Source organism: Choloepus didactylus, chromosome X (genome assembly GCF_015220235.1).
Source record: "Choloepus didactylus isolate mChoDid1 chromosome X, mChoDid1.pri, whole genome shotgun sequence".
NCBI classification, from domain to species: domain Eukaryota; kingdom Metazoa; phylum Chordata; class Mammalia; order Pilosa; family Megalonychidae; genus Choloepus; species Choloepus didactylus.
Window position 1 is genome coordinate 117,018,216 of NC_051334.1, and position 24,044 is coordinate 117,042,259.

Below are 24,044 nucleotides of genomic sequence, written 5' to 3' on the forward strand. Positions count from 1 at the left end.
TAACGGTCGGCTAGGTTCAAGCAGAACTTGCTCCCGAAGCCATTGGTTTTAGCTCTCTGCCATCAGCCACACCCCCTTACCTGCTTCTTTCGTTGCTTTCCTACTGTTTCCACAAACTCCATCAGCACTTTATCCTGATAGAATTCTCTGCCAGGGCTCCTATCATTGTATTTTGTATCAATAGTAAAACACAAGAGTAAAACGTCCATTACCATTTCATAAATGGACAGGAAACAATGAGCGACTAGGAAAGCAAAGAGGCAGACAATGATCAGAGGCAGCACCCATACTGTGTAATCTTGCTAGATAGTTGAGAAGAATAATCCCAGCTAAACCTGTGCTACAGACTATCAGCATCTTGCCTAGGTATAACATAAAATCCCCCACTGTGTTAATGTCATCCACTTGCAAAGCATTCTCCACCAAAATGACAAAGGCATCCTTCCACGAGGTGCAGAAGTTGGTGCTGTTGATAGCTGTGGCTATGTATGCATTCTGATTTAAATAATTTAGCCACTTTTTAAGACACCAAAGGCAACAAATGCAAGATTTCAGCACACATCAAGCACAAGCAAGCATTTTCTTTTCCTTTGAACTGACTGTGAATGTACATAAGGATCATTCGTGAGACTTAATGTAATAAAAGATCCGTTGGCACAGTACCAAGGTGATAACGAATAAGGCGATTCACTGATGCCAAAATAGGTGTAAATGGCAAATTCCTTTTATCCCTAGTAAAATATTATGTTACCAAGGCTCCAGCTACAATCATCTGCTGACAGATTAGAATGAATTCACTGATCCAAATTAGACCTACCACATGTATTGCAAAGGCCCAGAAACTCTGAACTCCACAAAGCCTTGGTCATTCTGAACAACACTGCCGGTCATGCCAAGAAAAAGAAGTGTCGTGATCCAGTACATACAAAACAGGACAAGAGCAAAGAAAGTCCAAAAGGATTGGAAGGCTAGGAGAGGCAAGTGAATGAAGACCTTGCCGGCCACGTGTAACAACACAATGAGAGAGCAACATGTTTGCATATAACCAACATTATCAGAAACAAGAAAACTGTGAACACTGTAGCTGGAATGGCATAGATGAGTAGGGCTCAGGGATTGACTTCAGTAATCTGAAACTGTGCAGGAATAACTGTTTCTTTGGGAGACTTTCTTTGCATACAGCCACCACAGTACACCTGTGCCAGCAAGTGAACCCAGTATGACCAGAATTGTTAAGATCCATACAACTACTCTTGATATATACCTGATTATCATCATCAAAATCATGGATAGAACTTGTGATAACAAGCAAAGTCCTGATATAATTTCTTTGCTGGTCATTACTCCACTAATCAGCCTGTGTAAGACACTATTGTCACTGACAAAGGTGATCAGGGCCTTTTCAAACTTGGCATAGCAGGAAATGTTCACAGGAGCACAGCAAGAGAAGAATGGAATAGGTGTACTCACTGAAACTGGTAGTTTGGAGCAAAGAATAGAAGCTTTTGAAGATGTAGTCTACTCAATAGGCTTTAGGCTGTAGCTACATAATGTTGAGCCATTCATCTCTGCAAAATTCTGAACAGCTCTCAGGATTTTCAGTTCTTGTCTTGGACATGCTGCTACACAGTGCTACAGAATTTATCTTCTGGTTTATCCAGTCCAGATTGCACAGACCCAAAAAGAATACATGCTTCTGATGGGTATGGTCCATGCCACTGTTTGGTATTGCTACCAACTTTGCATTTTTTTTGCCCACAGATATTTCCGTAGCTGTCGTATCCCTGCTGCACCTGTTGCTACTGAAAAGCCACAAATAAATCCCTTCCCAATGCAGAAGGGGACCTGGCTTGGCTCGGTGGCGGTGGTGGTGGCCACACGGCTCCTCCGGGTTTCGTTTTATGCTTTCAAATTCTTCTTTATGCTCACACATTGTCTTCTTAATATCCTTTATCTTTTTAGCCATATTTTCCTCCATCTCCTTGAACTGCTTTAGGGGATTTGTTGGAACACCTTTGATTAGTTGTTCCAAATTCTGTGTCTCCTCTGAAGCTTTAATTTGTTCCCTTGACTGAGCTGTATCTTCCTATTTCTTAATATGGCCTGTAATTTTTTGCTGATGTCTAGACATCTGATTATCTTTATGAGTTTCCTCTGAATATTAGTTTCTCTCTCTTGCCTAGGGTTTTATTGTTGATTGGCTTTTTGGTAAGGCTCTTCTTTGATGCTTGGTTCAACTTATTCTAGAACTTCAGAATAGCTCCTGTTTAACTGATTAGATTTTTTCAGATCTTCTTCATCTGATTCTTGCTCTGTATATACAGTACAGTTTTTAGGATTGTACTTTTTGTGCAAATGTTTCACTTCAGGAAAAAGCTTCCTTTCCTCTGCTCCTTCTCTGGGAATCTTGTTCTGTTCTGTTTGTTTTTGTTTTGCCTCTATAGTTTTTTCCTTTCTTTTTGTTGTCTCTAGCTGCTTTTGCCTGGAGAGCAAATTCTGGAAGAAGGGTCACCCGAAAGAGGACTTTCCCAAGTCAGTACTTTCCCAGCCAAAACAGAGCCAGGGACCCATGAAGGGGGCACAGAGCAGCTCCTAAGTGCCTTGGGGAGGGGATAAGGAAGGGTGCCAAAAGCCTCTTGACAGTTCCCCAAGGCTGTGCTTTCCTGGCCTGTCCAGCAAATGCAGCCGTTCAGCTAACTGTTCCCCACCACCCTGAGGAAGCACTGTATCTTTACATCTCCATTGCCTTTGCCCCTGTCAGGGAAACAGTGGCTGCTGCTGTCTTTGTTGGAATGAGTGGGTTGAAACACTAGCTCAGAGTGAGGACCCCGTGATCCGAATTCACTAATCAAAAGCTGTGATCAGTGATTCATCCTGCCCACCCCTTTTCTTGGGGAAGAGGATTTTTATGTATTTTTCTGTCCCCAGCAAGCTATCCAGGGACTGGACCCCAAGGTGGCAGTTCCCCTGATCAGCTGTTAGTTACACTGAGGTATGGTATGCACAGAAAGGGTAGGATAAATGTTTAATTCTTTGGCAGTATTTCCACTTTTCAAAAGGTTTCCCCAGGATACTCTCAAGGTGAGAGGTGATTTGGTTTGTTTTATTTGTTTGTTTGTTTGTTTTAGGGTGCTATGCCAGTTTGGATATATTATATCCCCCAGAAAAGCCATGTTCTTTAATGCAATCTTGTGGGGGCAGACTTATTAGTCTTTTGATTAGGGTGGAAACTTTTGATTGAGTGTTTCCATGGAGATGTGACTAACCCAACTGTGGGCGAGACTTTCTGATTAGATTATTTCCATGGAAATAATCAGGGTGAGTCTTGATTAGTTCATTGGAGTAGTTAAGAGAGCTCAAGAGCCAACACAGACACTGATGCTTGGAGACGCTTGGAGATGCAGACAGAAGGACGTTTGGAGATGCTAAGCTAAGAGATGAAGCCCAGAGTTTGCCCTGGAGAAGCTAAGAGAGGACTCCCAGATGCTTAGAGAGAAATGCCCCAGGAGAACTGAGAAGAGAGCTGAGAAATGCTAAGAGGCACAGAAGGCCAGAGACATTTTAGAGAAAGCCATTTTGAAACATAACCTGGGAGCAAAGGACCAACAGATGCCGGCCGTGCCTTCCCAGCTGACAGGTGTTCTGGACGCCATCGGCCTTTCTTCAGTGAACGTATCCTCTTGTTGATGCCTTAGTTTGGACACTTTTATGGCCTTAGAACTTTAAATGTGTAACCAAATAAATCCCCTTTATAAAAGCCAATCCATTTCTGGTATTTTGCATAATGTCAGCATTAGCAAGCTGGAACAGGTGCTATCATGAAGTCATAGATGTTTATATATTTAATGTATTTTGATGCATTGCAGTCATTTTTCTTTTTGAAGTTTAAATTGCTTCCACTTTGGCCAGTAGAAGCTCCTTCAGGTTGTCTTCTGAGTTGTTTGACATGCTTTCTGGTATGATAGTGTTGCCGGGTCTCATCTGGTATGATTCTTACCCCAGAACTTGAATCAGCCATTTGTCCAAGGAAGCCTGGTTCCTTTTAGTGGAATGATTTTAGAAGATTCCATCTGAGTACTATTATTGCTCATTGCTACTGTGTTGGTGATGGTTTCTTGCCCTTTTTTGTACATGGAACTAGTAAACATATATTTTTAAGAGAAATATGCATCATTGGCTTCCATCCAAGGCTGCTCCTCTGTCTCCTTATAGGTGATCATTTTTATTAGTTTTTATGTTAACCTTCCTGTCTTTCAAAATATAAGCAAATATAATAAGTATGTTAGATTTCTCCCCCTTCCACAGGTAAATTTGACATATTCTATACCAGCATCATCCAATAGAAATTTCAATGGAGATGGAAACATTCTGTACCTGTGCTCTCCCACATGGTAGCCTCTCTCTACATGCAGATGTTGAGCACGTGGGATGTGGCTAGGGCAACTGAAGAACTGAATTTTTCATTTTATTTCACTTTAATTAGAATGAATTTAAATTGTCATATGTGGCTAGCAGCTACCATGTTAGACAACAACAGCTTGACACAATTTTCTACACTTTGCTTTTTTCACTGAACAATCTATCCTGGAGATCACTCCATAGCAGTATACAGAAGGAATCCTTATTGCTTTTTAGAGATGCATAGTACTCTGTGATGCAGATATACCATAGATTATTCATCCATCCCCCTAATGGTGGACATTTGTCATGTTTCTACTCTTCTGCTGTTCAGTTTGTTCTGCCAGGAATGGCCTTGTGCTTGTTCCTTTTTTGGATTTTGTATTGTTTCTTTGGGATTGATTCTTAGAAGAAAGATTGGTGGTCCCTGTGTAATTTTACTAGATATTATGAAATCATCTGTATAAGCTTTGTACCATTTACATTATCACCAGCAATGCATGAGAATGTCTGTTTCCTTACAGACTATCTAACTGATGAGAAATATCTCAATGTTGTTATTTTTTTCCTTTTGTATCAGTTATCATGAGCTATGTTGAATATTTTCCATGTGTTTAAGGGCCATTTTTTTGGTGAAATACCTATTTGTATCCATCGCCCATTTTTATTACAGATTGTTGGTTTTTGTCTTTGTTTTTTCATAAACTATCTACATATTAGGGATATAACCTTTTGTCCGTGATGTAAATTGTAAATATTTTTTCCAGTTTGTAATATTTCATTTTGCTTTGCTTCTGGGTTTTGTTTTTCTGTGCAATATTTTATGAAATCGAACATATCACCCTTCCCATAAATTTTCTTGAATTTAAGTCATAGTTAGAAAAATTTCTCCATCCCAAGCTTATAAAGGAATTTTACCGAGGGTGTTCTTTTGTGAACAGGAGAGTGAGGAAAGAGGGATTGATCATATTGGTACAATAGGCATAAGGGGAACCCCGATGGGAGCTGAAACATTATGTGAGAAATCTGTGAAAACCATTTCATTAAATTAGAAGAATTAGTTGTTGGTACTGGGGTCCTGGTCCTGTGTTTGTCTTTGAGAACTCAGTCTCTACTCTTTTCAGCCTCCTGTGGATCTGGGTCCAGACCCCCTTTACTGAGACAGTAGGTCTTACATGAAGCAGAAATTCCATGTCACTTCGGTCAGACCCCTTGGGTGATTAAATAAGAGGGATACCCTCGTCAGGATAAGGCAGGTAAAAACTCTAGTTCCTGCCCTTGAGAAAACCTACTGATGCCACACAAGGGTTTCTTCCTTTCTATCTAGCAGTGTGATATGCAAAGGGGCTGTGGTATATTACAGGGTGCCTCAATTTCCTAAGGTAGCATCCTCTCCCTACTCCACCACAGCTTTCTGTTTAGATTTTGGGTTTCCAGAATTCAGGGGGAAGTTTGAACAAAACTTACTTGGAGTAGAGTCCATTTGAGGTCATACACCTTGGCATGGGCACTAACATCCATCTTGCTCCCTGTGGACATTTCCAGTTATGTAGGTCTAGAGATCAAGAGAGGGAGGGTGTGTGGTGCAGATATGGAATTGGACTGACAGTGCCTGGCACAGAGTAGCACCCAACCCACACTGAATAAAGAAATCAGATGTACATGTAAGAGTAATCAGGAAATGAAACTAAGTATATAGCCTTTCATTCTTTTGATATACATATGTATTTTCAAAGACAGTGATGATCACACTGTAGTAATTTTTTTGTAATCTGCTTTGAAAAAAGCTTTTTATTTTTGTTTATAAAAAATTATGCTTTTTCATCGGGGGAAGAAATAACCAAAAGAAAATGGAGAAGGATGCCATCTGCTGATCAGTTAGAATTGCAGCTTTGATAGCCTCAAATAGAGGACTCACTAAGGCATTAGAGTTTGGAAGGTAGCAAGGAAGGTGTATGGATTCCATTGTATAGATCAAAGATTTCTGGAATTTTCCACAACTGACAGCGATCTTTTTCTATTCATAGCCATCCTGGGATATACAAGCCCTGGGTGGATATTTAGCCCCTATATGAACTGAACAGAAATCTGCAGAATTGGTGTGAAGATGGTAGACATATTGAGACAATCTTGTGCATACACACACACACACACACATACACACACACACACCCAGAAACTCTGTCCAATACATTGTTTTAATCTGCTTCTCTTCCCAATAAAACAATGCACTGTGAATATGTTTCCAAAGCAATGAATATATAGCATCATGTTTGTAATCAGTTCACAATTATTTTATTTTTTCAACATTTTATTTAACAAAGTTTCAACATTTCAAACATTATGGAAATTCAAATTTAAAAGATAAAAGTATCCTATCTCTCCCACCAGCCCCCACACACTGAGTTATTTTTTTAAAAAATCTTTAATGTGCTATTTTCACATGTCAGTATATGGCAAATATATTTCTAGGTCAATAAATGTGTTTCTACACTATTGTTTTTGACTCAGTTCACAGAATTTCCAGTTTTTCGAAGTTTTTTCTTAATGACTTTGCCACTAGACCAAGTAATACTTTTCATTTTTTATTAGGTGTCAAAAAATACAGAGATGTATACTTGTAAACTGAAATTATTCTGTCTCTCACTTCTGCCCCCGCGTTTTACTCCCACGATACAAATGTAGTCTCAGTTATTGATTGATGCCTTTTCTCTAGATTTTTTCTTTGTATGTAATGTACTAACCTATATTCAATCACACACACATCACTATATACCCATGTTGAAACATATTGTTTTGCAGAAATGGAATTGTATTCTATATTATCTTTTAAGACTTGCCTATTTCACTTAACGTGGTTCATTTTCATTTTATTTACAGCCTGTGCTGCTTCCTGGGTCCAGTTCACCACCTCAGGAATCAGTGATTCCATGTGGCCCCCACACTGAGGCCTCTTGGCCCACGGGACAGGATGTCATCTCCGCCATCATCTTCATCACCAGGTGGGGTTGTTGAGTGATTACCAATGGGGCATGATGGAGCCCAGGTTTCATACCAGAGGATTTTCCCATTATCAGTTCTTAAGCCCTGGAAATCCATCATCTAAACAGGAGGCCACTGGTTGTCCTTTGCAAAATGCAAGAAGTAGATTTTGACCCCAGAAAATTCATGAACCTTCTGTGAGTCTGAGCCTGGTTGTCTATGAAATGGGACTCTCGGTGTCTCTGCATACATTTGTTATAAGAAGAAAAGGAGAAAACCTAAAAGTAAGGCACATAGTAACACTTTGATATCCTGCCTCCTCTGTTCCATAAAAGAGAACATTTGAATCAGAGTATCTGGAAATGTAGCAGCAAGAAGTGAATTTTGGTCTCATTTCATCATTTCCTTTTATTCCATGTGCTTTCTTGTCTGTTTCTTTCCCTTCTAGTTTGACATGGGTGAATCAATTTCTTATTGAGCCCTAGAAAGAAGAATTAGTACAGAAGAACAAAGAATTATTACAGGGCAGCTAGACAGAAGATGAGCATTATCAAACCTGTGTCCCAGGTGCCAGATCCATCAACTTGTCACAGAGTCTTGGGTAAGTCCCACCCCCCTCCCACCCCCGCCATGCTATCTTCAGTTCTGGAACAGAAGAATGCTCAATATAGAAACAGTGGTCAGTGGTGTGGGCTTTGGGGTCAGAAGGACCAGGATTTGACCTTGGGAACCATTACTTGTTGCATGAACTTGGTCAAGCAGTTTATCTTCTATGTGCTATATAACTGTAGGTGATATTATTATTATTATTTTCCAACCACCCATCCACTGTGTGAATGATAGCAGTGGAGATTATACTGCTAGTTGTTAAAATGTCACACAAACCTATGATTTTATAACCTTTGGATAAAGTGGCTGGACATACCAGTTGAAGGAAGACTATAGAAATCTCATGAGTAGACCCAGATCTATAACATTATTTAATATGCAACAAGAGTGGCATTACCAGTCAGTTGCGTTATTCAAGAAATGGGGCTGGGTCACCTAGTAGCGACGTCATTAAAAAGTAAAGTTAGTTGTAGCTCTCTGTATGGTGTTTTTATTTCTTTCTTAACTGTCCTGTAAGTTTGAACATATTTCAAACTAAAAGTTGAAAAAATAAAAAGTTAAGTTAAATCCTATCCTATACCTTGAAATTCAATTTTTAAGATCAAAACAAAAACAGCAATGTTTCAGTTTGCTAAAGCTGCCATTATGCAAAATACCAGAAATGGATTGGCTTTTATAAAGGGGATTTATCCAGTTACACATTTACAGTTCTAGGGCCATAAAAGTGTCCATACTAAGGCATCAGCAAGAGGATACCTTCACTGAGGAAAGGCCGATGGCATCCGGAACACCTCTGTCAGCTGGGAAGGCATGGGGCTGGTGTCTGCTGGTGCTCCTGGGTTGTGTTTTGAAATGGCTTTCTCCAAAATGTCTCTGGGCTTCTATCTTTTTTTTTTTTTTTTTAAATCTTCATTTTATTGAGATATATTCACATACCACGCAGTCATACAAAACAAATCGTACTTTCGATTGTTTACAGTACCATTACATAGTGGTACATTCATCACCCAAATCAATCCCTGACACCTTCATTAGCACACACACAAAAATAACAAGAATAATAATTAGAGTGAAAAAGAGCAATTGAAGTAAAAAAGAACACTGGGTACCTTTGTCTGTTTGTTTCCTTCCCCTATTTTTCTACTCATCCATCCATAAACTAGACAAAGTGGAGTGTGGTCCTTATGGCTTTCCCAATCCCATTGTCACCCCTCATAAGCTACATTTTTATACAACTGTCTTCGAGATTCATGGGTTCTGGGTTGTAGTTTGATAGTTTCAGGTATCCACCACCAGCTACCCCAATTCTTTAGAACCTAAAAAGGGTTGTCTAAAGTGTGCATAAGAGTGCCCACCAGAGTGACCTCTCGGCTCCTTTTGGATTCTCTCTGCCACTGAAGCTTATTTCATTTCCTTTCACATCCCCCTTTTGGTCAAGAAGATGTTCTCCGTCCCACGATGCCAGGTCTACATTCCTCCCCGGGAGTCATATTCCACGTTGCCAGGGAGATTCACTCCCCTGGGTGTCTGATCCCACGTAGGGGGGAGGGCAGTGATTTCACCTTTCAAGTTGGCTTAGCTAGAGAGACAGGGCCACATCTGAGCAACAAAGAGGCATTCGAGAGGAGGCTCTTAGGCACAACCATAGGGAGGCCTAGCCTCTCCTTTGCAGCAACCGTCTTCCCAAGGGTAAAACCTGTGGTAGAGGGCTCAACCCATCAAACCACCAGTCCCCTATGTCTGTGGTCATGTTAGCAACCATGGAGGTGGGGTAGGCGAATACCCCTGCATTCTCCACAGGCTCCTCAAGGGGGCACTACATCTTTTTTTTTTTCCTTGTTTTTCTTTTTTTTTTTTTTTTTAACTTTCCCTTCTTTTTTAAATCAACTGTATGAAAAAAAAGTTAAAAAGAAAACAAACATACAATAAAAGAACATTTCAAAGAGACCATAACAAGGGAGTAAGAAAAAGACAACTAACCTAAGATAACTGCTTAACTTCCAACATGTTCCTACTTTACCCCAAGAAAGTTCCCTAATATAGCAACATTTCTGTGAACTTGCTCCTACTATATCCATCAGAAATTAACAGACCATAGTCATTCCTGGGCATCCCCAGAACATTAAATAGCTTATCTGTTCTTCTTGGATTATTGTTCCCCCTTCCTTAATTGCTCTCTATTGCTAGTTCCCCTACATTCTACATTATAAGTCATTTGTTTTACATTTTTCAAAGTTCACATTAGTGGTAGCATATAATATTTCTCTTTTTGTGCCTGGCTTATTTCGCTCAGCATTATGTCTTCAAGGTTCATCCATGTTGTCATATGTTTCACGAGATCGTTCCTTCTTACTGCCGCGTAGTATTCCATCGTGTGTATATACCACATTTTATTTATCCACTCATCTGTTGAAGGACATTTGGGTTGTTTCCATCTCTTGGCAATTGTGAATAATGCTGCTATGAACATTGGCGTGCAGATATCTGTTCGTGTCACTGCTTTCCGATCTTCCGGGTATATACCGAGAAGTGCAATCGCTGGATCGAATGGTAGCTCTATATCTAGTTTTCTAAGGAACTGCCAGACTGACTTCCAGAGTGGCTGAACCATTATACAGTCCCACCAACAATGAATAAGAGTTCCAATTTCTCCACATCCCCTCCAGCATTTGTAGTTTCCTGTTTGTTTAATGGCAGCCATTCTAATTGGTGTGAGATGGTATCTCATTGTGGTCTTAATTTGCATCTCTCTAATAGCTAGTGAAGCTGAACATTTTTTCATGTGTTTCTTGGCCATTTGTATTTCCTCTTCAGAGAACTGTCTTTTCATATCTTTTGTCTGGGCTTCTATCTTTGCTCCTCTTTTGGTTCCTGTGCGTCCTTGCTTCTTTCTCCCAGGGCATTTCTCTCTAAGCATCTGGGGCTCCTCTTTTAGCTTCTCTAGGGCAAACTCTGGGCTTCATCTCTTAGCTTACCATCTCCAAACATCTCCAAGCATCTACATCAGTGTCTGTGTCGACTCTTAGCTTCTCTCTAAAATGTCTCTCTCAGCTTCTCTTGGGGTGTTTTGTCCTCCCTGCTCTCTGTGTGAGCTCTCTTTAAAGGACTCCAGGGAACTAATCAAGACCCACCCTGAATGGGTGGGGCCACACCTCCATGGAAATAATCTAATCAAAAGTTTCCAACCTAATCAAAAGACTAATAAAACTGCCCTCAGAAGATTGCATTAAAGAACCTGGCTTTTGTGGGGGACATAATAGATTCATACCAGAACAGAGCTGTTCGGATTCTCCAAGATCTGCTAGGCTTGAGTAGCTCTCAAAATGGGCTGTCCCACTAGAGGACTCAAAATGGACGTGAGGGTTCCATAAAAATGTTTAGGAGCGGCGTGCAGGATGGTGTCTTTCATCCCTGCTCTAAAAGTTTCATTGTCGGGGCCTGCAAAGTTTGCGGAATACATAGCATGTTTCATACCAAGACCCCGCAAAACATCTTGCAGTTCTTCCGTAGATTGCCAATGGGGAGTAGTGTGTGGAATATCTCCCATATTGGGCCAGGCAGTCTTGCAGGCAGCTATTAGCCTGGCCAACAAAGATTTTGTTTCTACCTGATTTAGGGCAGCATACAGGTGCTGGCGTAGGGATGGGTGCATTGTGATAGATGCCAACTTGCTCATTTCCATCACAGTTAATATTATGCCCTTGGCCCCTGTGTCCCTTAATCATTAAAGCCAATCAGGTAATGACTCCCTGGCTTTGTGCCTATAACACTGCCCAAGGTTACCTAATTCAGTAGCAGTATGTGGTAATATGGAATTTCTGCTTAGGAGGTTGTAAATTTTAAGGGTCCTCTTACTGGAGTCCCTTATAAGAGAATAAAAGAGGTACGGAAGCTAAGAGATGAAATTAAGAGATGCTCACAGAGAAAAACCCCTGGAGAAGCTACGAGAGGACCCACAGAAGCTCAGACAGGAAGCCACTGAAGCCAGAAGCTGAACGCAATGAAACCCAGGAGTGAAGGACCAGCAGACACTTATTTTTTTGGAGGTTTAACCACCCCAGTTATTTCAGCTGTTTCTGAAAAGATTTATTTTTTCAAAGTTACTGTTCTAGTTTGCTAAAGCTGCCGGAATGCAAAACACCAGAGATGGATTGGCTTTTATGAAAGGGGGTTTATTTGGTTACACAGTTACAGTGTTAAGGCCATAAGTGTCCAAGGTAACACATCAGCAATTGGGTACCTTCACTGGAGGATGGCCAATGGTGTCTGGAAAACCTCTGTTAGCTGGGAACACACGTGGCTTGCTTCTGCTCCAGAGTTCTGGTTTCAAAATGGCTTTCTCCGAGGATGTTCTCCCTAGGCTTCAGTTCCTCAAAAATGTCACTCTTAGTTGCTTGTGGGGCGTTTGTCCACTCTTAGTTTCTCCGGAGCAAAAGTCTGCTTTCAAAGGCCATCTCCAAAATGTCTCTGTAAGCTGCAGCTCCTCTCTCAGCTCCTGTGCGTTCTTCAAAGTGTCCCTCTTGGCTGTAGCAAGCTCACTCCTTCTGTCTGAGCTTATATAGTGCTCTAGTAAACTAATCAAGGCCCACGCTGAATGGGCGGGGCCACACGTCCATGGAAATTATCCGGTCAGAGTTATCACCCACAGTTGGGTGGGGCACATCTCCATGGAAACAACCTAATCAAAACGTTCCAACTTAATCAATACTAATATGTCTGCCCCCACAAGATTGCATCAAAGAACATGGCTTTTTCTGGGGGACATAATATATACAGACCTTTACACTGGCCATGTGTCTTCCCATGTGTATTAGTCAGGGTTCTCTAGGGGAAACACAACTGGGCACCATCACCTGGCCAAGTTGACTCATGAAGCTAACCATCACACCATGTGACAGAGGTGTCCTGGATGCCAGCAGCCTGTCTTCAGAGTCCAGGTATCATCCTGTTGATGCCTTGAGTTGGACATTTTCACAGCCTAAGAACTGTAAATTGTAAGTTAATAAATTCCCATGTAAAAGCCAGCCCATTTCTGGTATATTGCATCCTGGCAGCTTTAGCAAACCAAAACAGCAGCATAACTTCAATCTCTGCCTCAGTCTTCACATGGCCTTCTTCCCTGTGTGTGTCAAATCTCCTTCTCCTGTCTCTTGTAAGAATAATAGTCATTGGATTTAGTGCCCACTCTAAATCCAGGATGATCTCATCTGGAGGTTCTTCTCTTCATTACATCTTCAAAGGCCCTGTTTCCATTTCAGGGCACATCCATAGGTACCTGGGGTTAGGATTGGACATGTCTCTGCAATACACAGTTCAAACCACTATAGTGAGACAGGCTCGTTATACAACTAAAGGTAAGATGAGATGTTATCTTTTTTGCTTAAGTATCTAAATACATGCAAACATCTATAAATATATAAATAATTGCTTAAGAAAATTTTGGAAATCTAAAAAGCAGAGAAAAACATTAGTAGGACTACTTGTTTTTGGATGGTATGTTTTGGGGTATTTTGTCTCCTTTCTATGTTTTCTATTTTCAACTCTATGAAACACCTGCTTATAATTAGATAGGTGGCGTGAAGGGGGAGTTTATTTATTTTTTTTGTTTTCTTGTTTTTATAGGGAGTTTATTTTTAAAAATTAAAATATTAACAAAATATTTTCTACCAGAACCCACATATACTGAGATAAATTGACACTGAATTGAAGTGACCAAATTTTCAGATCTGATAAGCAATGTAAATCAATGAATTTTTTAAAGCCTACTGTTTTAATTTCCTCATTGCCAAAACAAATACCATCCAATGGGTTGGCTTAAACAATGAGAATTTATTGGCTCACGGTTTTGAGGCTAGGAAAAGTCCAAATCAAGGCATCATAAAGGCTATGCTTTCTCCCAGAAGACTGGCATTCTGTTGCTGGCTGCTGGCAATCCTTAGTCCTTGGCTTTTCTGTCATGTGGCAATGCACATGGAGGCCTCTCCTGGCTTGTCCTTTCTCTTCTAGGTTCTGTTGAATTTTGGCTTTGGTTGCTCCCTCTGGCTTTCTCTCTCTGTCTCTCTCTCTGCTTACAAAGGACTCCAGAATCCAGATTAAAGCCCAACCTGATTCATTTGGGCCACACCTTAACTGAAGTAACATCTTGAAGAGATTTTACTTATGATGGATCCACACCCACAGGAATGGATTAAATTTAAGAACATGTTTTTCTGGGGTACATAGCTCCAAGCTACCACACCTACTTCTCTTGGCAATTATAAAAAATTATAAAATGGCAGGGAAATGTAAGCATTATTACCCTACCCACAGGAAAGCCACTCACTTTTTGAATGGAGAATATCCCTGAGGCACAAGAATGGAGACAATATATTAGGGGAGCCCTTCCACATTATAATAGGACACATTTCCCCTGAATTCCCAACCACAGTGATTATTATAATATTTTAGTTATCTACCTAGATATCTAGGAAAAAACATGGTACCTCACTTTGTTTTATGGTGCTTTGCCCTGATTAATAGTAAGATTGAAGATCTTATCAAATGAGAGGCTGTATTGTATCCTGGTTAGATGCATGGGCAGGGAGCCACCAGCCTATGCTCAAATCTTATCTTGGCATTGGCTAGCTGTGGAGGTTTAATGAAACTTTTTGCAACTCCACAACACCTTCTGACACCAACTCCAAATATTGGAGTAACTCAATCCAATACAATTCTGACTCTTAACTACCTAGAGTTAGGCCGTTCTCCACAGATTAAAGGTAATCCTCTACAAGATTGCCCTTCTAGTTCCAGTTGGAAATTCAGGGATCCAGGCCACCCTCACTTCTGACCAACTGGCTACAAATCTGGGGGGCTCCTACCACCCCCCTCGGGTTTGAGAATTTGCTAGAATGATTCACAGAACTCAATGAAAGTGCTCTGCTTATGATTATAATTTTATTATAGTAAAAGGATCCAAATAAGAGGCCCAAAGAGATGCATAGGGAGGGTCTCAGATCCAAGCTTCTGTGTCTTCTTCATGTGGAGTCAGAATGCATCACCTCCTGGCAAAGATCTGTCTTACTTATACCAAACAAAAGTGGTGGGTTCTCTGTCTGATGCACCTAATAGCCAATCTATGACACCGGGATTCAAAGAGAGAAAAGAGTTCAATGCGATTTGTGAAGCAGGAGATTAGATGGCCTATGGGCCCCCAAATCTGTCTCCCTATGTCTGGGGAGTTCAGGGTTTTTATGGATTCAAACAAGGGGGGATGGAGTTGCTACCATTACAATAGTAAGTATGCACAGGGCTGAGGTTAGGCCAGAATAACCATTACAATAGTAAGTATACCCAAGGCTGAGACCAGGCTAGAATGACCATTATCATAGCAAGTATAAACAAAGGTGAGACTAGTTGAGTTTCAGTAATTTCAGAAATTAGCTTCTGCCCATTCTACAATATAGAAAGACAAAACATCTATATAATGATTCAGTAATCATAATCATTTGTTAATTCTTAACTTCTCAGTTTTGTGGGAGGGCTAGAAGTTGAAGCTCTCTGAAGCCAAGGCTTTCCCCCCATCTTTTGTGAAATCTTAAACTTATTGGAAGGATTTGGCTGCTTGTTCCTGGTAGGGAGCAGAAGGCCTCTGAACACACAAAGAGGGGAGAAGAAGGGAAATTTCTCCCAGACGTGGATGGGGTTGGAGGTTTACCTTTCCTGTAGGAGTAAGTCCTGAGCACTGCTCCATATCCATTGCTTACGGGTGGCTCTGTGGATGGCCAGCCATCTGGGCATCAGCCATTTAACAGATTTTACTGTTTGGATTGAGGGATGGATAGATCAGTGTCGGGGACCTGCAGGCATTGTGCCAGCTAGGGAAATGGTCAGTTCAGCCCTGACTATTGTGGACAGATGAGTGTTGAAAGCAAGGGCCTTCCTAGGCTGTATCTTGAGAATAAATCCCAGTAATTGAGACTGCTTCATCAAAGAGCAAGAATATTTAAAATCTTTTGTACGTACTCTCTAATTGACCTTCGTAATCTCTTTATGAATATATATCCTGAGCAACTACAAGACAAGAGCATCAGTTTTCTGGGTCTGTGCAAATAATGCGTTTCATGACATTTTTAATTGCTAATCTCGTTAGATTGGTTTTCTTTTTTCCCCTGTTATATTTCCCTATAAATGGCATATTTAACATGTGCATTGAGAAATGCTCAGCAAATGGGCCCACTTTATGGATCAGAAAATGTCCTGGAATAATTCTTGAGTTTGACAAGAAAATCTGATGAGTGATTATTTGTCTTAGATTTTTAGGCTGGTGTGCTGGTTCGAAGCTGTTATGTACTGCAGAAAAGACCATGTTCTTTTAATCCATTCTTGTGGGTACAGACCTATTGTGGGTGTGATCTTTTGATTAGACTGTTTCAATTGAGATGTGACTCACCCAATTAACGGTGGGTCTTAATCCTTTCTATGGGAGTCCTTTATGAGAGGATAAAGGACAGAGAGCCCAGAAAACTCAGAGAGAAACACCCGGAGAGAGCTAAAGGAGAAGAGCCCTGGAGAGGCTAGAGAGGACCCTACAGAAGCTCAGAAAGAAAGCCAGTGGAAACAGAAACTGAAAGAGCCAGAACCTGAAAGCAAAGAAACCCAGGAGAGAAAGATCAGCAGACACCGGCCATATGCCTTCCTATGTGACAGAGGAACCCCTGGCACCATCTGCCTTTCTTCAGAGAAGGTACCGTCCTGTTGTGCCTTCACTGGGACATTTTCATGGCATTAGAACTGTTATTTTGTAAACTAATAAATCCCCATTGTAAAAGCCAACCCATTTATGGTATATTGCATTCCAGCAGCTTTAGCAAACCAAAACAGATGGCTATAACAAAGTACCACGAATTGGGTGCTTTAGAGCAACAGAAATTTGTCGTCTCGCAGTTATGGAGGCTAGAAGTCTGAAACCAATGTGTTAGTAGGGCCATTCTTCCTCTTAAACCTGTAAAGAAATATCTATTCCATGCCTCTTTCCTGGCTTCTGGTGGTGAGGTGAAGAGGTGATGAGGTGAGGAAAGAGAAATCAGATAAGGTTTCTCCCTGAGCCCTGGTTTGCTCCTCTGCAAATGGGGATAAAAATGACCCACAGATTGCTGTGGGCACTCAATGGTAACACATGCTTAAGCTGATAGCCCTGTGGTTATTGTGGGATGAGAAAAGCATGTATGAATTCAGTGCATCTCTTTGCAACTTTGTAGTAAGGGGATAGAGGTGTAACCAAGAAGTTAGGATTTAGGGGATGATTATGATTATGCATCATTCTATAGATATTCCTTTTTACTTTTAGGTATAATAGAGTAGACAGAGGGAAATACCTTAAATCTGTGAACTGTAATCCAGCTGCCTTGATCTCTGATAATGATTGTATAGCCTTTATCTTGTGCCCTTGTGATTGTAAAAACATTGCTTAAAATCACAAAAGCAACCACCTAATACTAATGGAGGAACTTAAGGCAGCTCAGAACTAACCATTGACTTGTTCTGATTATCTTGGTCCTAGCACAGTTCCACTCCTTTACATTTGTAAATTGTTTCTGCCTCTATTGAGATGGTAACTCCCCTCCTTTCTGCTTATACTTATTGAAATGGTAACAATTCCATTTCCCCTTTGTTTCTGCTTATACTCGCTATTGAAGTGGTAATAACTCCATCTCCCCTTGTTTTAAACCATAAAAACCTTCAACTCCTTAGACTGGGGGAGACAAAGTTTTTGGCCCATAGGCCATCTGATCTGCTGCTTTGCGCCTAACAATAAACTTGCTCTCTTTGAAACCCTGGTGTCTCAGGAATTGGTCATTTGAGTACTTTGGGCAAAGAACCCACCGCTTTTGTCTGGCAACAATTTGGCGACCTGAGAAGAGACAAAGATTCCTACTAAGGAGTCCACTGCCCAAAGTTCTGGAGCTCCAGCAGCACAAGTAAGCAGGTGATCGAGCCTCTTGCAGCCGCTAGACTCGTTTAAGTCTAAAGTCTCAGTAACCAGGTTTTTCTCTATTCTGCCGTCATTCCAGACCATTGGCACCTTAAAAAGCTTCAAAGAGAGAAATAAGTTCCAGTTCCAAGTCCGGACATCTGACTGGGTGAGTGAGTCATCAAGGTAAAAGTGGATTGGGAAGTTAGTATGGTGGTTTGAGTCCCCTTTATCTGGGCTTGAGGCCCTGGGTCCCGCTTCCAGAGCAATCCCCCTTTGCTTTGACCTCTACACCTTTCTGTTTTGTGGATACCATTCTGTGCAGGGTTGAGTCCCTGACCTCTGTTTTTCTGTACGGGGCTCAAGGCCCTGCCCTGAGTTTGTCTTTTGAGTGTACTCCTGGAAAGTAGGTAATCCAACAATTAATTGGTATTTAATGAAATTAAGTATGCCCATTTAACTGCTAAGTGGTAAGTTACTTAGGTATAGTGTTTAATGCCTGTTTAATTGTTAATTGGTGTGTTTGATCTAGTTATTAATTGGTGTGTTATTTAAATATATAGTAACTGTTAAGTGTCTTTTTAAATTTGTTAGTTGGTGCCTTACTGCATTTGTATTGTTCCAAGTGTTCCTAATTGGTTACTGATTGTCGGAAATAAAGCGGTACCTGTAAGGGAATAAACGCTCTCTCGGTTCTGGAGGAGAAAAGAATTTATTTACAATCTTGCAAGATAGGGCGTCCAGCCAAACACATGGAAGGATGGCGCGCCAGAGGAAGAGAATGGCGATCTTTAAATCTCCTACTCCTAATTCGCAAGTCCCTCCCCTGTTTCCCCATTGACTGGGTACTACAGAGGTTACAGCCTATCCGAGAACACTAACTAATTCATCTTTTGAGATTTTAATTTGTACAGCCAATCCCAGAGAGCCAACTAGCTCATTATTGAGATTTTGAACTGATCAGCCAATCCCAGAGAGCCAACTAGCTCATTATTGAGATTTTGAACTGATCAGCCTATCCCCCCCAAATTTTTATTTTTATTTTTTTTGCTGTGAGTTCCCGCCTCTGATACTACCTCATATCTCTTTACATTCCAGTAACTATGGTTACTTTTCCATATAAGGAGCAGGCTGATTCTCTCTTCTCTTTGTCTGGGGCTTGTTTAAACTGGTTTTGCCTCCATTTCCCTTATTCCATGCTGCCTCTATGTGAAAACGAAACTTATTCCTTTCTTACAGATTCCCTCCTCTTTCTTTTTAAACACTTTTAGTTTTCACATTTTAGATTCTCAAATTTGCTAAGGGCTTTTTCACATTCCTCATCATAGGGATCTTTCTTATTTTTGATTCTAGTGGTTTTGATGGGTTTTTGAACTAGCCTTTGAGCACACGGGATTATGTAGCACCCAGCTGTTATAAACATTTTGGCTGGAATGATAAGGAAAATTAAAATAGATGTTGCAATTCCTTTCCATTTCTCGAACCAATTTTCCAACCATTCTGTGAGTGGGTTGTTAATGCTAGAATTCTTTTCTAGTTTCTGAAATAAGGCTGTTAAGCCTTGTAGGGCTTTGGTGATAGTTCCATTAGGTGCGGTATTATTGGGGATGAATGTGCGACAATTTCCCCCAACTATAGCACAGACGCCTCCTTTTTCAGCTAGCATCATGTCTAGGGCCATTCTGTTTTCCCATGCCATTCGGCTAGTGGCATCTAACTGTTCTGCTATTTCTTTAATGACATCCCTGGTATAGTTGATAAATTTTAGCTGATGATTGACATTTTTATTGATGGTGACCCACCAGAATAAGGACGATTTAAATTCTGCAGCTACTTGATTTTTAGCTTTAAACTCATTAGGAACTTTCTGGGGAGCCCCTATACTATCTACAAACATTTTTTTATTGAAGGAACTAGGTACATTTTGTACATTTTTCTTTTCTCCTTTGCCTTGGGTTGGTACTTTCTTATTACTTTCAAATGCCAGGGTAAATGAGATAGCCTATTGAACCAGAGCACAGGTTCCTCCCCACCTTTCAGGTAGTGTTGGCCAGAGGATGCCCTTCCCACAGTACCACCAGAGGTCTGCTCGGGGTATAGTTAGGCTGGAGAAGTTGCCAGTACTATCCTTGCTCACATTCCACACCTGTGTACACAAAGCCATGGTACCAAGATCCTGGAGCCCTTCTTCCCATCTGGAGAGACAGGCAGAGTGGTTTCCGGGACCAAGGTGAGACGCTGGTATGGCTTTGACACTTCCCTTCTGGACTGGAGGGAAAAGGGAGGACAACGTACTACAACTTTCACCAGGAGTAGCATCTTGAAAGAGGAGTGTTATACATTTAAACTCCCTTTCATGCTTTTTCATCCCCAAGGGGAAGGGCATAATCTGAACAGTGGGTTGTTTGGTTGTACAAGCATAACAGTCACTTCTGTTTAGACTCTGGATGGTATGTTTGCCCCATTCTACCCAGGCATTTGTATTTCCATAACCTGTCTCTATTTCTGTGGTTTGCTTTAAGTCTTTGGCCTTAAGTATTCTAATGACCTTGGGGTCAATTTGAACTGGAGAGTTAAATTCCAGCCAAGTTTCCCTTAATGGTTTTTCCTCCAACCTGGGTAAGACCCATCCCTCATACTGTGTGGTCCACCAAGCAGTGTTCCAAGAATAACAGGGGTTAGGTGTCTCATAAGTTTTACTCTCAAATGTTCGCCCCCCAACAATCTTGCTTTCTATTTGAACAGTCTGCTTACATAAATGCTTATATTCCTCCCTCAGTTGTTGCTGATGTTTTAGATTTTTACAGCTCATTACTTGACAAACATCAAATTGTACAGTTTGAGACTTTAAGCCTTTGACTACACTTATAACCAGCTTAGCAGAACCTGTTACTCCTTGAATATAGAACATTATGATCAGTATAAGCAATTTCATCATTAAGCTATACACAGAGCACAATGCAAACACAGGGTTTAATCCAGCCCTCCCTCCCTCCTAGTATGTTCTTTCAACTGTTGCCTATTTAAAGTGATCCTTAGGGGATCTGAGGTAAGAGTCACTTTCCAGGATTCAGGTTGAGTTGCTGGATACTTATCGTCTGGTTCAGGCACCGGTCCCTTCACTCGTGTGTAATGAGTCCAGCCTCTTTCTGCCATTCGGACTGCCGTCTCAGTTGTCAGCAAGACTTGATAGGGTCCTTCCCAGATCGGTTGAAGTTTGGATTCTCTCCACGACTGGATCAGAACCCAGCTGCCAGGCTGATGTCGATGGGCAGCAAATTCAAGAGGCGGGGTCTGAGCCAGCAGTCCACAGTGCCTGAGAGATGATAAAGTAGAAGACAAGGCCAGTATATAATTCTTAAGAAAAAGATCCTTTGTGTCTAGGGAGGGGAGCTCTCCAGTCCTCCTGGGGAAAGGCAAACCAAAAAGCATTTCATAAGGGGAAATTCCCAGTTCTTTTCTAGGGGCAGTCCTGATTCTTAGTAGAGCTATAGGTAAGCACTTGATCCAAGGTAACTTTGTTTCCAAAACTAATTTAGAAAGATGTTTCTTTATGGTTTGATTCATTCTTTCCACTCTCCCAGAGGATGGTGGATGCCAGGGAGTGTGGAAGTCCCAAGTGACACCCAGGCTTCTCATGACATTCTGCAATACACGGGAGGTAAAGTGACTGCCATTATCAGAGTCTATATTTTCCACTAACCCATAACGGGGAATGATTTGTTCAAGGATAACTTTAGAAGTTCCCAATGCTGTAGCTGAGGATAGAGGGTAGGCTTCCACCCATCCAGTGAGGTGGTCGACAATTACCAAAATATATTTTAAACGACCGATTGGTGGCATTTCAGTATAATCAACTTGAATGCTCTGGAATGGTCTCAGGCCCGGCTCTCTTCCCCCTTGTACCTGTTTTCTTAAAACCTTTTTATTAATTTTTTGACAAATTATGCACCGCTCACAGATTTGTTTAGTAACTGTATAAAGGCCTACACATCCAAATTGTTTAAGTACTACATCACACATGGCTTGTACCCCCCAATGACTCCCCTGGTGTAGGACTGCTAATATCTCCCTCATTATTTGTTTATTTAACATTTGTCTGCCATCTGGGAGAAACCATTTCCCCTGATCATTTAAGGTTGCTCCTAACTGTTTCAACTCTTTTACTTCTTTGGCAGAGAATGTAGGGACCCCAAATTCCTTAGGGATAGAGGGTATTAGGACCATTATTTTTAAAGGGGGGTAGAGAGAGGCCTCCTTAGCCTTTTCATCAGCCAACCTATTGCCTTTTGCCTCAAAAGTAGGTCCCTTCTGATGTCCATTTATATGCACCACTGATATTTCTCTAGGTAAGAGTAGATTGGTTAATACTTGTTTCACCAATTCCCCATGAACCAGTTCTTTTCCTTTGCTATTGATTAATCCCCTTTCTTCCCAGATCTTTCCAAAGGTGTGGACTACCCCAAAGGCATACTTAGAGTCAGTGTATATTGTACCATCCTTTCCTTCTAATAATTTGAGGGCTTGATTTAGTGCATACAACTCACAAGTTTGAGCTGACCACTTATTGGGCAATCGGCTAGCTTCTTTTACTTCACAAGTTATCCCATCTACAACTGCATAGCCATTGTGCCTTTCTCCTTCTAGGACTTTGGAGGATCCATCTATGAACAGTCTTTCCCCCGAGTGCAGGGGAAGATCCCTTAGGTCAGGTCGGACTCGAGTTTGGTATTCAATTAGGTCTAAACAGTCATGCTCAGGGGTCTCTACTTGCTCAGGCCCCTTCCAGAGGAAGGAGGCCGGGTTTAGGCTATGATCTGTTGTTAAGACCAAATCATCTTTTTCCATTAGGATTGCCTCATATTTTAAGATTCGGGAATCAGTTAACCATTTCCCTGCCCTTTGAGACAGAATAGTTCTCACTTGATGAGGAGTACTAACTACTAATGCCCCTCCAAAGGTTAATTTCCTGCTTTCTTCTACTAAAAGGGCAGTTGCTGCAATGGCTTGAACACACCCAGGCCACCCCCTAGAGACTGGATCTAAAACCTTTGAAAGGAAAGCCACTGGCTTTCTTTGGCCTCCCCAGATTTGGGTTAGGACCCCCAAAGCTGTTCCCTTATCTACTGTAACAAACAGGTGAAAGGGTTTTTCGAGGGAAGGAAGTGCTAGAACAGGAGCTTGCACCAGTGCCTGCTTGAGTTCATTTAAAGCCTTTATTTCCACTTCCTCCCATTCTATCTTGTCAGGCTCTTCCTCTAATTTTTGGTATAGTCCTTTAGTTCGAGATGCAAAAGAATCTATCCACAATCTACAGTACCCTACCAATCCCAGGAATTTTCTTAGCTCTCTTTTTGTTTGAGGAAGAGGCAACTCTACTATGGCCTGGATTCTTTCTGGATGGATTTTTCTTTTTCCTTCACTTATGAGGTGGCCTAGGTACTTAACTTCCCTTGCTACAAATTGCAGTTTACTTTTAGATACCCTTAATCCTTGTTCCCCTAAAAAGTTCAGTAGATTTTTCGTAGCTTGAGCCACCACTTGCCTTTCTTTACCTGATATTAATAGATCATCTACATATTGCAGAAGGGTGATTTCAGGTGGGACTGGAAATTTTTCCAGTACCCTCTCTAACTCTTGCCCAAAGAGATTGGGGGACTCCGTGAAACCCTGAGGTAAGACCGTCCATCTGTATTGCTGCTTTCGCCCATTGAAGGGATCTTCCCACTCAAAGGCAAACAGATCTCTACTTTCTGGATCAAGGGGACAGGCCCAGAAGGCATCCTTTAAATCTACTACACTAAACCACTTATGATGGAAGGGAATTTTACTCAGGAGAGTGTAAGGATTAGGAACTACAGGGTGTCGAACCTGGACAATTTTATTAATGGCCCTTAGATCCTGCACCATTCTCCAGCTACCATCTGGTTTCTGAATGGGGAGAATGGGAGTATTAAAAGAGGACATACAGGTTTCCAAGAGTCCATCTTGAAGGAGACCCTCAATGATGGGTTGGAGTCCCTGTCTTCCTTTAAGAGGAATAGGATATTGTTTCTGGCACACGACCTTCCCTTCCTTTTTTAACTTGATTTTAATTGGGGGA

At 41.2% G+C, this 24,044-nt stretch overlaps 1 pseudogene; it reads right to left on the bottom strand.

Moving 5' to 3' along the window:
• Positions 1–16: 16 nt before the first annotated feature.
• Positions 17–18,046, bottom strand: LOC119522312 (annotated as a pseudogene).
• Between the last annotated feature and the right edge of the window lie 5,998 nt (positions 18,047–24,044).